The sequence below is a fragment of the Canis lupus genome, chromosome 19 (genome assembly GCF_003254725.2).
Source record: "Canis lupus dingo isolate Sandy chromosome 19, ASM325472v2, whole genome shotgun sequence".
Lineage (NCBI taxonomy): Eukaryota > Metazoa > Chordata > Mammalia > Carnivora > Canidae > Canis > Canis lupus.
Genome location: NC_064261.1, coordinates 20,500,091 through 20,512,625, shown reverse-complemented (window position 1 = coordinate 20,512,625; position 12,535 = coordinate 20,500,091). Strand labels below are relative to the sequence as shown.

The following is a 12,535-nucleotide window of genomic DNA, read 5'->3' as shown; positions in this document are numbered from 1 at the left end:
ACAGTGTAGGAATCATCAACAAAACTAAAAGGCAACCTATGAAATGGTCTGGGGATATAGTGCACAGCACGGTGACTATAGTTAACAATATTATATATTTGAAAGTTGATAAGAATGTAAACCTTAAAAGTTCACATCACAAGAAAAAGAATTTGTAACCATGTGAGGTGTGGATGTTAATTAAATTTATTGTAGTAATTTCACAGTATATATATATATATATTTCAAATTAATATGCAGTACACTGTTTACTGGAATTTAAATAAAAATATTTTTCAACTGTTATATTCTTTACATTTATGCAATATTACATGTCATTTATATGTCAATAAAGCTGGAAAAATTAATTTTTAAAATTGTTTTTACGTTTTCCATCCACACCTCAGAGACAGTGCTATTATCCTTATTGGGCTTTTCGTTGGTTAATTTACATTCTTGAACTTGTACTATCTCATTATTCCTTGGCTCAAAGACCTCCAGTAGGCAGGAAGATACAAAACAATAATAAAAGTAGCCAAGAATTACCATGTTTGTGAAATCACTTAATTCTCACAGCAACTCCATGATATAGGGACTACTACCATGATCATCTTGTAGCTTAAAGATAAAGAGGGGCATGGAAAGCTGAAATAACATCCACTTTGGAAGAGCTAGTAACAGAAGGGGTAGGAATTTGAACCCAGTTAGGGATGAATCTTATGTTCATCCATAAACCCACTTCCTTAAACTACCTCTCTACAGTTTACAAGAACAGTTGTTGCCTCAGGAAGACTACACCCTGGAACATCCTCACTCAGAAAACAATCACAGGATGTAGAAGCCACCAGAAGGCAGGTAACTTCCACTTTTTATTCTATACTTCTACATTCTGAGGGTTTTTTTGCAACAAACATGTATTCTTTGTAATGATCATTATCCATAAAGATGGTACTTAAAATGGAAGACAGGGCATGACAAGTTTTTCAAAGAAAAGGATAAATTTAGCCCCAAGATCACAAAACTAAGGAGTATGCCCCCACACTCTCCCTCTATCTCTGGTAAGCACCAATCTATTCTGTTTCTATCAATTATTATGTAAGTGAGATTATAAGTGTTCGTCATTCTCTGACTTATTTCACCTAGCATAATTCCTCCAATGTCTATCCATGTTGTCATAAATGGCAAGATTTTCTTTATGGCCAAATAGTATTCCTTCATCCATTCATTTGTTGATAGATACTTAGGTTGTTACCATTGGTTAGCTATGGTGAATAATGCTGTGATGAATATGGGGTGTAGACATATTCAGGGTGGTGATTTTGTTTCATTAAGTTATATATCCAGAAGTGCATCTATTTATAGTTTCTTGAGGACCCTTCCTACTGTTTTCCATAGTGGCTGTCCCAATTTCCACTCTCAGATGGACCGCTTTCAGACAGTAAAGAGTGTCCCTGAGGAGAGCAGTGCTAGCCACTTGGATGGACACATGAAAGGACAAAGTTAGAGGGACCCAGGTAGAAGGAATGGGGCACTGAGAGGGGGGAATCCAAGGGCTTCTGTTCCTGTTATGACTTTGATTGCACCTCCAAAAGAGATATATTGAAGTCCTAAGCCCTGGATACCTGAGAATATGATCTTATTTGGAAATAGGGTCATTGCTGATGTTATCAGTTAAATGAGGTCATACTGAAATAATGTGGGCCCCAACCTAATACGGCTAGTGTCCCTATCCCTATAAAAAGAGGAGGGAGACACACAAGGGAACTCCATGTGAAGATGGAGGCAGAGATCAGAGTGATGTGTCTATAAGCCAAGGGGTGACAAAGATTGCTGCAGCCACCAGAAGCCAGGACAAAGGCATGGGACAGTATCTTCTCCACAGCCTCCTGAAGGAGCCAACCCTGCTGGCTCCATGTTCAGACTTTTAGATGCCACAACTGTGAGAATACACATTTTTGTTGTTTAAGCTACCTGGTTGGTGGCACTCTGTTATGGTAGTCCTAAGAAACCAAGACAGTTACCTTCATAATTTGAACCCAAGATGCCTCCCTGCTGCACACCTTCACACACACACCACCCTGTCCAAACTTTCATTCATAGCCCTCACATGAAACTTTCTAGTTTTTGACTTCTAGGCTTATTTTGTTAACTGGAAAACTTCCATATCTTCATCCTAACTCTTTTTCATTCACCCTTATATGTTCTGCCCATTACATGTTCGTATGGGGTTAGAAAATACCTTCTGGTCCTGTGAATTAGTGAGTGGGGAAGAGTGCTTTAAGCTGGTAGTAAGAAGTAGTTAGGGTGACATTTTCTTATAGTCATTTCCTTTCATGATCCCATGGCAGCTGGATGTAGAGTCTTGATTCTCACTGAGCAGTGGTCTCAGGGAAGCATCCCTATGCTGGGCCAAGAATCCCACCCAGACCTGCACATAACCTTTACCTCCCCTGGTTTACTGGCAAGATTGTCTGAGCATCACAATGTTGTGCACAATGCCCTGCACATCAGGACCTGCAGCCCTACTTCTTGTTATCAGGCCACCTGCCGGTACATCCTTACTCTGACTTGCCCACGTCTCAGATGAACAGTGGTGGGCCTCAGGATGACACCTTACTCTTAGCTCTCCAGACTGGCTTTTGAGGAGTTCCATCCCCACCTCTTGAAATAACCAAAAATCTGGGATTCAGGGTTGGGACCCTCATTCTTGGTATTGGTGGTTTCTCCACATGACAACTGCCTTTTCATTTTCCCTCTAGGCCTCAGGGAGTGGGATTTTCACAGGCTTACATGAATCTTACCTGAATCCCATTTATCTTCCAAGCCTCAGGTTCAGAAAAATGCTGCCTATCTGTGCTCTTGAATTACAAGCTCTATGAAAAGTGACGAGTGAGAGCATTATAGCAGCAGCTATAGCTAAACTTTATTCAAATCTAGTCATGCTAGCATTGTTCTAGGTGCTTTGAGCCTAGGCACTCTGGCTCCAGAATCCAGGTAAAAAAAAAAACTGTAAGCTTTTATACTTCCCTTAGGCCCAGGTTCTTAGAAGGGATATGATAGATATTGGTGAGTACATCAAGGGCCAGAAATTGAGGGGGAAATGAGTAACTGGTTGTCTTTCTCCAGGGTGGGTTCCACCATGAACACTGCCTGTGCTCAACCCAATTCTATCACTTCCAGACCCTTCTCTGCCTTCTCAAACTTCGACCTAACTTTGGCCATTTGACATGTTCAGAAAAGGGTGGAATTTTGATGAGTTGGACATCTGCCAGGTATATAAGTGAATACCATAAAGAGGGCTTGAGTGTGTTTATGAAGCTTTTATTTCCTCCTCCGCCTAAGCATGACATAGTCTATCCTTGGAAGAAGTACAAACACCATCTGTCCCTTGTCAGGCCCAGTGACCAGAGGGCTTGGTCACTCAAAGAACCTGTACTCTTGGGTGGCAGGCTACCAGGGATTGTGCAAGCATTGGGTGGCCCCAGGCTGGGGGTGGACAACTTGACACCATCACATCTCTTTGGTCTGTGTCTTCCTACGTGTTTTTAGGGGTAGACAGTAATAAAAATTCCCTGCCTGAAATGATAGTCAGTGACTGAAGAACTAATGTTTCCCTCTGCCCTGGCTTCTCTTCATTTCTATCTTTCTCTTTAGAATGAGAAAGTTGGCTGTGACACCCTGTTTCAAAGACTCACATCCGAGGAAAATCCATTCTCAACAAGGCAGAAGATCAGGCCATTTGAGCATGCCCTGTGCCAATGAAAGCACATGTTCAGTTGTATACATTTGCCCTTGCTTTCAGATGTTTTTATTCTTGGTCTGCATCCTTCACCTTGAGATTTTAGAAGCTAGAAACACTTTCTTCTACTTAGTTGTAAGTCAGATGCTATTGCATGGAAACTTCATGGTCTTTAGCCAGCAGGGTGGACAGCAAGTTAGAGATGACAGCCATGTGTTATCCTGGTATCAGCCAGGCTAAGTACTGCTAAGTACTAAGAGGCTAAGTACCGCTGCTATACCAAGTGACTCCAAGGTGTCAGAAGCTACAAAATTAAAGATTTATTTCTTGCTCACACCATCTGGGTCAGCCGCATGTCTACTCTAAATCATATTAACCTGGGACTCAAGTTGATGGAGAAGATGCTTTCTAAAGAATTGCTGGGTGTCATGGTGGAGGGAAGAAAGAGCATGGAGATTAACACCACTGAACTGTGCAATTAAAAATGTTTAATATAGGGACGCCTGGGTGGCTCAGCTGTTGAGCATCTGCCTTTGGCTCAGGGCATAATCCTGAAGTCCCAGTATCAAGCCCCACATTGGACTCCCTGCATGGAGCCTGCTTCTCCCTCTGCCTGTATCTCTGCCTGTCTCTGTGTGTGTGTGTGTGTGTGTGTGTGTCTCATGAATAAATAAGTAAAATCTTTAAAAATTTTTAAGATAGTATTTTTTTACCTTATATGCATTGTACCACAATAAAAAAATGAAGAGAGATAGAGAGAACCATACTCCAAGTATACCCTAGCTTCTGCTGGAACATAGAATACACATTTCTGCTCACATTTTAGTATTCAGAGCAAATCATATGACCATGTCTATTGTCAGTGAGACAAGGAAGTATACTCTACCCTAACAGAGTGTCAGTGAATCTCTGAAGATACTAATACATTCTCTCAGACCCTGTTTCTTTTCACGAGCAAGCCCTTGGCTATTCCTCTAAGAACTGGGGAGGTAGGGCAGCAACAGATAGAGCTAGCTTTCTGTGGTTCTCCTGATGTTGAGAGCAGTTGGTGGTGGAGGCAACAGGCACGAGACAAAATTAGGAGACCCACATCACCTCTCAGTCAACTTTAGCCAAGTTTTGCATTTCTCTGAGCCTCAGATTCTTCATCTGAGGAATCAGAGATTAGATCAGACAAGTGCTGATGTTGGTGCCAGCTGGAGCTTTCCTGTGCATCTTCTATTTTACCCTACTTTCTTATGTTGAATTCTACCCAGATAGGACTGGGGGTGTGGGGTGGTGGGAGGAGGCAGGGTGGGAGACACTGGTAAAAAGACTGGACAATCCTTGTTCTGCATCACCTCATTGAAGTATGACACTCCCATTCTAACAAGTGCTAACAAACCATCCCTCCACTGGTTTATTCCATGGACCAATGCAGAAGGGCTCCTTGAGAAGTGGAAAGACTAAAGACAAAAGGATTTGAAGCACAGAATCCTTTAATAATGGTAGCCCATTTGGGCATCGCTCTCTCTATGGTTCAAAGGGGAAATTCCTTCTGGGGTTTGCTTCTGTACAGGGAAGCTCTTACAATATGTTGAGGAGAAGGTTGTTCTTCAAGCAAGTGTGTCCCAAGGACCTTCTCAGCAACACTAGGAGATAATAAAACATTCAGGTAAAACTACCAGTGCTGCCAAGATGAGCTCTATAACCAAGGGGACTTCCAAGGTGAGTGCCAACACATCTCTGCTCTCCCTCCCTTCCCATCCTTTATCCCAATCCATTGTCTTATGTCTGTCTTTTTTTTAATTTTTTTAAATTTATTTATTTATGATAGTCATACAGAGAGAGAGAGAGAGAGAGAGAGAGAGAGGCAGAGACACAGGCAGAGGGAGAAGCAGGCTCCATGCACCGGGAGCCCGACATGGAACTCGATCCTAGGTCTCCAGGATTGCGCCCTGGGCCAAAGGCAGGCGCCAAACCGCTGCGCCACCCAGGGATCCCTTATGTCTGTCTTCTAAGTACCTTCCTACGACCTGTCTCTCTGCTTCTGAGCTGCCTATTGATTTTCCTCACTGACTGTCTTTCCTTCCTGTGAAGGGATAGGCACAAGCCCTTCTTTTAAGGAAGACTGAATGGCAGCTGGGCGGCTGGGATGGGTCCTCAGGATTTACACTAAGTATGAGTTTGTAGGTTTAAATTGTTTGCTTTTCCATTCCAGTTGAAAAGTGTTTGTCCTTGCCTATTTATTTCTTAACTCTCTCAACAGTATTTTTTTATTGAAGTATAATTAACATACAGTATTATATTAGTTTCAGGTGTACAATACAGCGATTCAACAATTCTATATATTGCTCGGGGCTCATCAAGATAAATGTACTCTTAATCTCTTTCACCTATATAATCCATCTTCCACCCACCTACCTGCTAGCAACCATCAGTTTATGCTATTTAAGAGTGGTTTTTGTTTGCCTTTTTAAAAACCTTTGTTTGCTAATTTGTTTCATTTTTAAAATTCTATATATGAGTGAAATCACATGATAGATATTTATTTTTCCTTGACTGCCTTATTTCACTTAGCATTTATGCTCTAAATCCATCCATGTTATTTGAAATGGAAAGATCTCATCCGTTTTTATGGTTGTGTAATATCCTCTTGTATAGACACGCCTGGGTGGCTCAGTGCTTAAGCATCTGATTTTGGCTCAGGTTGTGATCCTGGGGTCCCAGGATTGAGTCCCATACTGGGCTCCCTGAAGGGAGCCTGCTTCTCCCTCTGCCTATATCTCTGCCTCTCTTTCTCTGTGTCTCTAATGAATAAATAAATTTATTTATTCATACACACACACACACATACATATCACGTGTTCTTTATCCATTCTTCAGTCCATGGACACCCGGGTTGTTTTTTCATATATCAGCTATTGCAAATAATTCTACAATAAACATAGGGGTGCATATATCTTTTCAAATTAGTGTTTTTCATTTTCTTTGGGTAAATACCCCAGTAATGAAATTATGGGATCATATGGAATTTCCATTTTTATTTTTTTGAGGAACCTCCATACTGTTTTCCACAGTGGCTATCCCCAATTTGCATTCCTACCAACAGCACACAAAGATTCCATTTTCTCTGCACCCTCACAAATAATTGTTATTTCCTATGTTTTTTATTTTAGCCATTCTGACAGGCATAAAGTGATATCTCATTATAGTTTGAACTTGCATTTTCCTGATGATTAGTGATGTTGAGAATCTTTTTTTATGTGTCCGTTGGCCATCTATATATCTTTCTTGGAAAAATGTCTATTCAGGTCCCATGCCCATTTTTTTTTTCCATGCCCATTTTTTTTAATTTTTATTTATTCATGATAGGCACACAGTGAGAGAGAGAGAGAGGCAGAGACATAGGCAGAGGGAGAAGCAGGCTCCATGCACCGGGAGCCCGAAGTGGGATTCGATCCCGGGTCTCCAGGATCGCGCCCTGGGCCAAAGGCAGGCGCCAAACCACTGCGCCACCCAGGGATCCCTCCATGCCCATTTTTTAATTGGATTATTCGTGGGGCTTTTTTGGTATTGAGTTGTATAAGCTCTTTATATATTTAGAATATTATTTATATATAATTTTTATTAGTGTTTATATTATTTATATATTTTATTTTTTATAAGTTATATATTATTTATATATTTAATTATATATTTAAAAGATATATATAATTTGCAAATATCTTTCTTCATTCAGTAGGTTGCCTTTTTATTTTGTTGGTGATTTTCTTTGCTATGCAAAAGCTTTTTATTTTGGTGTAGTCCCAGTAGTTTATTTTTGTTTTATTTCCTTTGCTAAAGGAGATATATAAAGAAAAATGTGTCTACAGATGATGTGAAATTACTTCCAATGTTTGGTTATGGACTGGAAGAACGAGTATTGTCAAAATGTCCATACTACCCAAGCAATCTACAGATATGCAATTCCTATCAAAATACAACAGTATTTTTTACAGAACTAGAGAAAATAAAAGTAAAATTTGCACCACAAAAGACTGAGTAGCCAAAGCAATCCTGAGGGAATAAAGCTCAAAGTATCACAATCCCAGATTTCAAGATACACTACAGAGCTGTAGTGATCAAAACAGTATGGTACTGGCACAAAAACAGACACATAGATCAATGGAACAGAAGAGAGAATGCAGAAATAAACCCATGCTTGTATGGTCAATTTATCTATGGCAAAGGAGAGAAGAATATACAATGGGGGAAAAGGCAGTCTCTCCCAAAAATGTGCTGGGAAAACTGGGCAGCTACATGTATACAAAAGCATGAAACCAGACCACTTTTTTATGCCATTCACAGAAATAAGCTAAAAATGTATTAAAGACTTAGATGTGAAACTTGAAATGATAAAATTTCTTACCAGTATTTTTTAAGACCACAAGTTACCTTCTGGCATCTAAGCATTTTTCTCCAGCCAGGGCAAAGGATCAATTCATGAAAGAAGCAAATAAACCAAATTCCTATAAGATCCTCTATCTTTCCACTTAATACCTACTCCCCTCCACACACACACACACACACACACACACACACACACACACACCCTCCATGCCATCCTAGTTTTAAATAATTTTGATTTTGGGTGGAGGAATCATGGAATAAGCATGATCTTGGTTGGGGGATAATAAATTCTCTGAGCTCCTTTTATGGCTTACTCTTTGAGATGAAAATTTTCTTTCTTCATTCAGTGCCTCAGGAATCCTCAGTACCCAATGGCATTAAGTGTCCTGCCTGCTACAACGTGTATGATGTTTCCTGCGACCCAGTTCTTCTTGCCTGCACTGGTACAGAGACAAAGCGTGTGGAAGTTATTGGCATAGGTACAACTATTTCCACAGGATTCTTGGTGTTCATTTTCTCAAAGGATATATCTGTGCTAGTTATCTTTGCTGTGTAATCATTACTCCAAAACTTGGCAGTTTAAAACAATGAGCATTTATTATTTCATGGCATCTGAGGGTCAGGAGTTTGGAAGTGGCCTAGCTAAGTGCTTCTGGCTGAGTTTCTCATGAAGTTGTAATCTAGCTGTCAGCAGGGCCTGTCACCAGGAAGACCTGCTTCCAAGATCACCCATGTAGTTGTCAGGCTTGGTTCTTCTCTACATGGGTCTCTGTGTGGGCTGCCTGGATGTCCTTATAATGTATTCCCCCACAGCAAGTGATGAGAGAGAGAGAGAGAGAGATAGAGAGAAGAGAAGAGAAGAGAGAAGAGAGATAAGAGAGATGGAGGGAGGGAGGAAGAGCACTAACTGGCATTTCTCAGGGCAAATGATGACAGAGGGAGAAGAGGAGGAGAAGAGGGAGGGAGGAAGGAGATACTACAGTTTCAAAGTAATCAAATATCAGAAGGAACATTTCTTCACTTCTGTTGTATCCTGTTGGTTGCACAGATCAACTCTGATACAACATGGGAGAAGAGTATACAAGGACATGAATACTAAGAGATCGCAGGCCATCCTAGAGACTAACTACTATGTACAGCAAAGGCTGATACAGGGCCAAGTCCTAGTTCACTCTCCAAAGTTTGGAGGGAGCCATCTGTCAGAAGAGAGAAGGGGGAGAGGAGAGGACGAGGAGAGGAGAGGGAAGATGAAGAGAACACAACTGCTTTCCACAGGAAAGTCTGACACTTGGGAACATGTCATATCATGATCTCCTCGAATGGGAACTTGGGTCATTGGCCATCACCCTCTTCAACAAAGAGGGTGATACCTCAGTTCTGGTTTTTTTCATCACTACCATTATTGCTATTACCCAATCCCCATGAATAAGCATGATATGATTCTGAAATCTGCAGAAGGACTTGCCATTTTCCTGAGGAGGAGAAAAGTATGGACTTGTAATAAGATGCACAGATGCCATTCAGATAGAAAACAACAGGTACCAAGGGGCTGTTTAGGTGAATACATGAGTTCTGACCTCAGGCTTTTTCCTCTCTTCCAACTATCTCTTGCCTCGTCAGAAGGTACAGACTCCAATCTCAGCTATGCATCTGACACAGCAGGGGCCCTTTGGGATTCATCCTAAACTGAGATGTCGGGCCCAAAGGGAACTAAGGCTTGGTCCCTGGACAGAGATGGAGCTGTGGTTCTTGCTTCTTTCACAGAAGGCAGAGGGGAATTCTGGGGCATTCTGTGTACCCTTTTCTTCCCCAAGGGAGGCAGATAGGATAGGACGTGGGTGAAGAGGGGAAACAAGATAAGAGAGAAGACTAACTCTTGGATTTTTCTTTTGGCAGATAGTCCAATATTTATGATTTTTGCCATGGGTTGTGCTACTGAAACTGTCCTCAACTTGAGGAATATAAGTATATTGAATAACATAAAAATCCGTACCAACTGTACAGAACAAAGCAATGGAGATCCCCACTGATGTTCATCACCTCATCAATCTTGACTGGTCCCTTCTTGCTCAAAGTCTTGCTTTGAAGTTTGCACACTTCCAAGCTCATAATTCTACAAACCTGAAAAAGTTGGAGTCCTCTGATGTCTCCCCTCCCCAACATTCTCCAGACATTGCAGAATTAAGTTGCTGATATTTCCTTAAGTATGTTTGTAATCTTTATTAGTAACTCAGGTTAAAAAAAATCTTATTGAAGGGGGGTCTCTGGGTGGCTCAGTGGTTGGCACCTGCGTTTGGCGCAGGGAGTGATCCTGGAATCCTGGGATCTAGTCCTACATCAGGATCCCTGCATGGAGCCTGCTTTTACCTCTGCCTGTGTCTCTGCCTCTCTCTCTCTCTCTTTCTGTGTCTCTCATGAATAAAAAAATAAATTAAATATATTTAAAAAAAATCTTATTCATTCATCTAATGGATTCTTTCTTCAACCCAAGTAATAAGTAAGGAAATATTAGATAGCATCTCAGGCTGTGTCCCACAAGTCAGGGGCAGTCACAACCATTCTTCATGTGATGCCATGAGGAAGCAGGGGTCAGGAATAACCCTTACAGGATCCAAACTATGATGTCCTCATGGTGCTGAACACAATGGACACCGTGATACCTGCTCATATGGATCTCTTGATTCTCCAAATTCAGTTTCCTACAGGGTGCAGTAAGTTGCATAAAAGAAAAGAATACCTCACACGTAATGATGACCTTCTGGGAAGCAATCTGTTGTCTGTATCGTGCTGGGGCCCTCGCACTCTATAAGCTTATCTGAGCCTGAAATCTACATAGACTGTGGCTTTCTCCTTGGGACTATGTCTCCATTTTCTCTTCCCTGGGCTTTTGAGCAGGCAGCGTGCAGAGTTTATATGTCCAGGACTCGTTTTATGCATATTCTCACTGTGTGCTCAGCACAGTGATGGAAACTGCAAAAGACACAGGGTTCTCCCTCAGGGATAAGGAGCTAATACACAGAGAATGATGAAAGGATTGCATGTAACTGCACGGAATTCTAAGCACAAATAATCAGAGGGGCAGGAAAATTCAGGGAGGAAAAAGGAGGTAGAGTCAAAACTGGTACACAAAGGTGGTAAACTGAGACAGGGCTTGAGGAAGGAGTGTGTATGAAAGTGAAGTTCCCACTGGGGAAATGGTAGGCTAAAAAATGGTTAAACAGCAAAGTCCCCAGAAAGGCAGTAAATCAAAATAGAGCCTACACAGGAGACCTTTGATAAGGAAACCCTTAGGGTAATAATGGGAAATCCTGTGCTGATTCAACTCCAAGGAGGTCACATCAGCTCAAGTGGGCTGGTGTTGCTGTTACCACCACATACGTTTTACAAAGAAAAAGTGGCAACAGGATGGAGACTCTAACCCAAATTGTCAATTTACAATCTGGGACTTTATTCTCTGTGCCATCCTGCCTCTCAACCAATAACCAAGTCCTGGACACATCAGTCAGCTTGGACTACCACAACAAAGTAACATGAACAAGGTGGCTTAAGCAATAAAAAATTACTTTTCTCAGTTTTGGAAGCTGGAAGTTTGAGACCAGGGTGCCATCAACACTGTTGTCTTCTGAGGTCTCTCTCTTGGGCTGTCTTCTCCCTGTGTCTTCACATGATCCTTCCTCTACATGTGTCTGCTATATATTGGATGTTTGTGCACCCTACCCCCAAGCAATGGTATTGGATAGTGGGGACTTTCAAAGCTTGCCACCCTCATGAATAGCATCAGTGCCCTTATAGAAGAGGCTCCACAGAGCTCCCTTGCCCCTTCCACTGTGTGAGGACACAATGAGATGGCTGTCTATGAACCTGGAAGAGAATCCTTAACAGACATTGAGTCTGCTGGTCCAAGTCTGGAGCTTGGTCTTGGTCTTCCAGGCTCCAGAACTGTGAGAAATAAATTTCCATTGTTTATAAGCCATCGGTTGTGTGTTATCTGGTTGTAACAGTTCAGATGGACTAAGGCAGTGTCTGTGTCCCAATCATCTATTATAAGGATATCAGTCTGATTGGATCAGGGCCCACTATAGTGACCTCATCCTAAAAGGCTATGTCTCCAAATACAGTAAAGTTCTGAGGTATTGAAGACTAGAACTCCAACATATTAATTTTGGCAGAACACAACTCAACCCATAGCAAAGGGTTATAGAGTAAATGACTTTAGGCATTGAGAAAAACTTTTCAACTATTGCTCCCGTATGAAGTGGTTGGCACAGTGTCAATACACAGTGTATACTTAATAGGTATAACCCATTATTCTTTTTCTTCTCTGCATCCTTCTCATCTATGCCCATTACCTTCCCATTTCTTTTCCCCAATTTTCCTTTCATTTTTCTACTGATTATTTCCCTGTTTTGCTACTCTTTCCCTGAACTTCATTCTCTTCTGGAATAA

At 41.4% G+C, this 12,535-nt stretch overlaps 1 long non-coding RNA gene across 4 annotated transcripts in view; it reads left to right on the top strand.

Moving 5' to 3' along the window:
* Positions 1-10,502, top strand: part of LOC112644210 (uncharacterized) — a 55,305-nt gene extending 44,803 nt beyond the window's left edge. For 2 of the 4 annotated variants that reach the window (XR_004806966.2, XR_007403783.1), the window contains 3 exons: positions 742-834; positions 5,277-5,425; positions 8,437-8,695. This is a non-coding gene — a long non-coding RNA (uncharacterized LOC112644210). Of the gene's footprint in view, positions 1-741; positions 835-5,276; positions 5,426-8,436; positions 8,696-9,137 lie in introns of those variants that run through there. The other 2 variants (XR_007403784.1, XR_007403785.1) reach the window with 2 other exon arrangements.
* Positions 10,503-12,535: the final 2,033 nt, after the last annotated feature.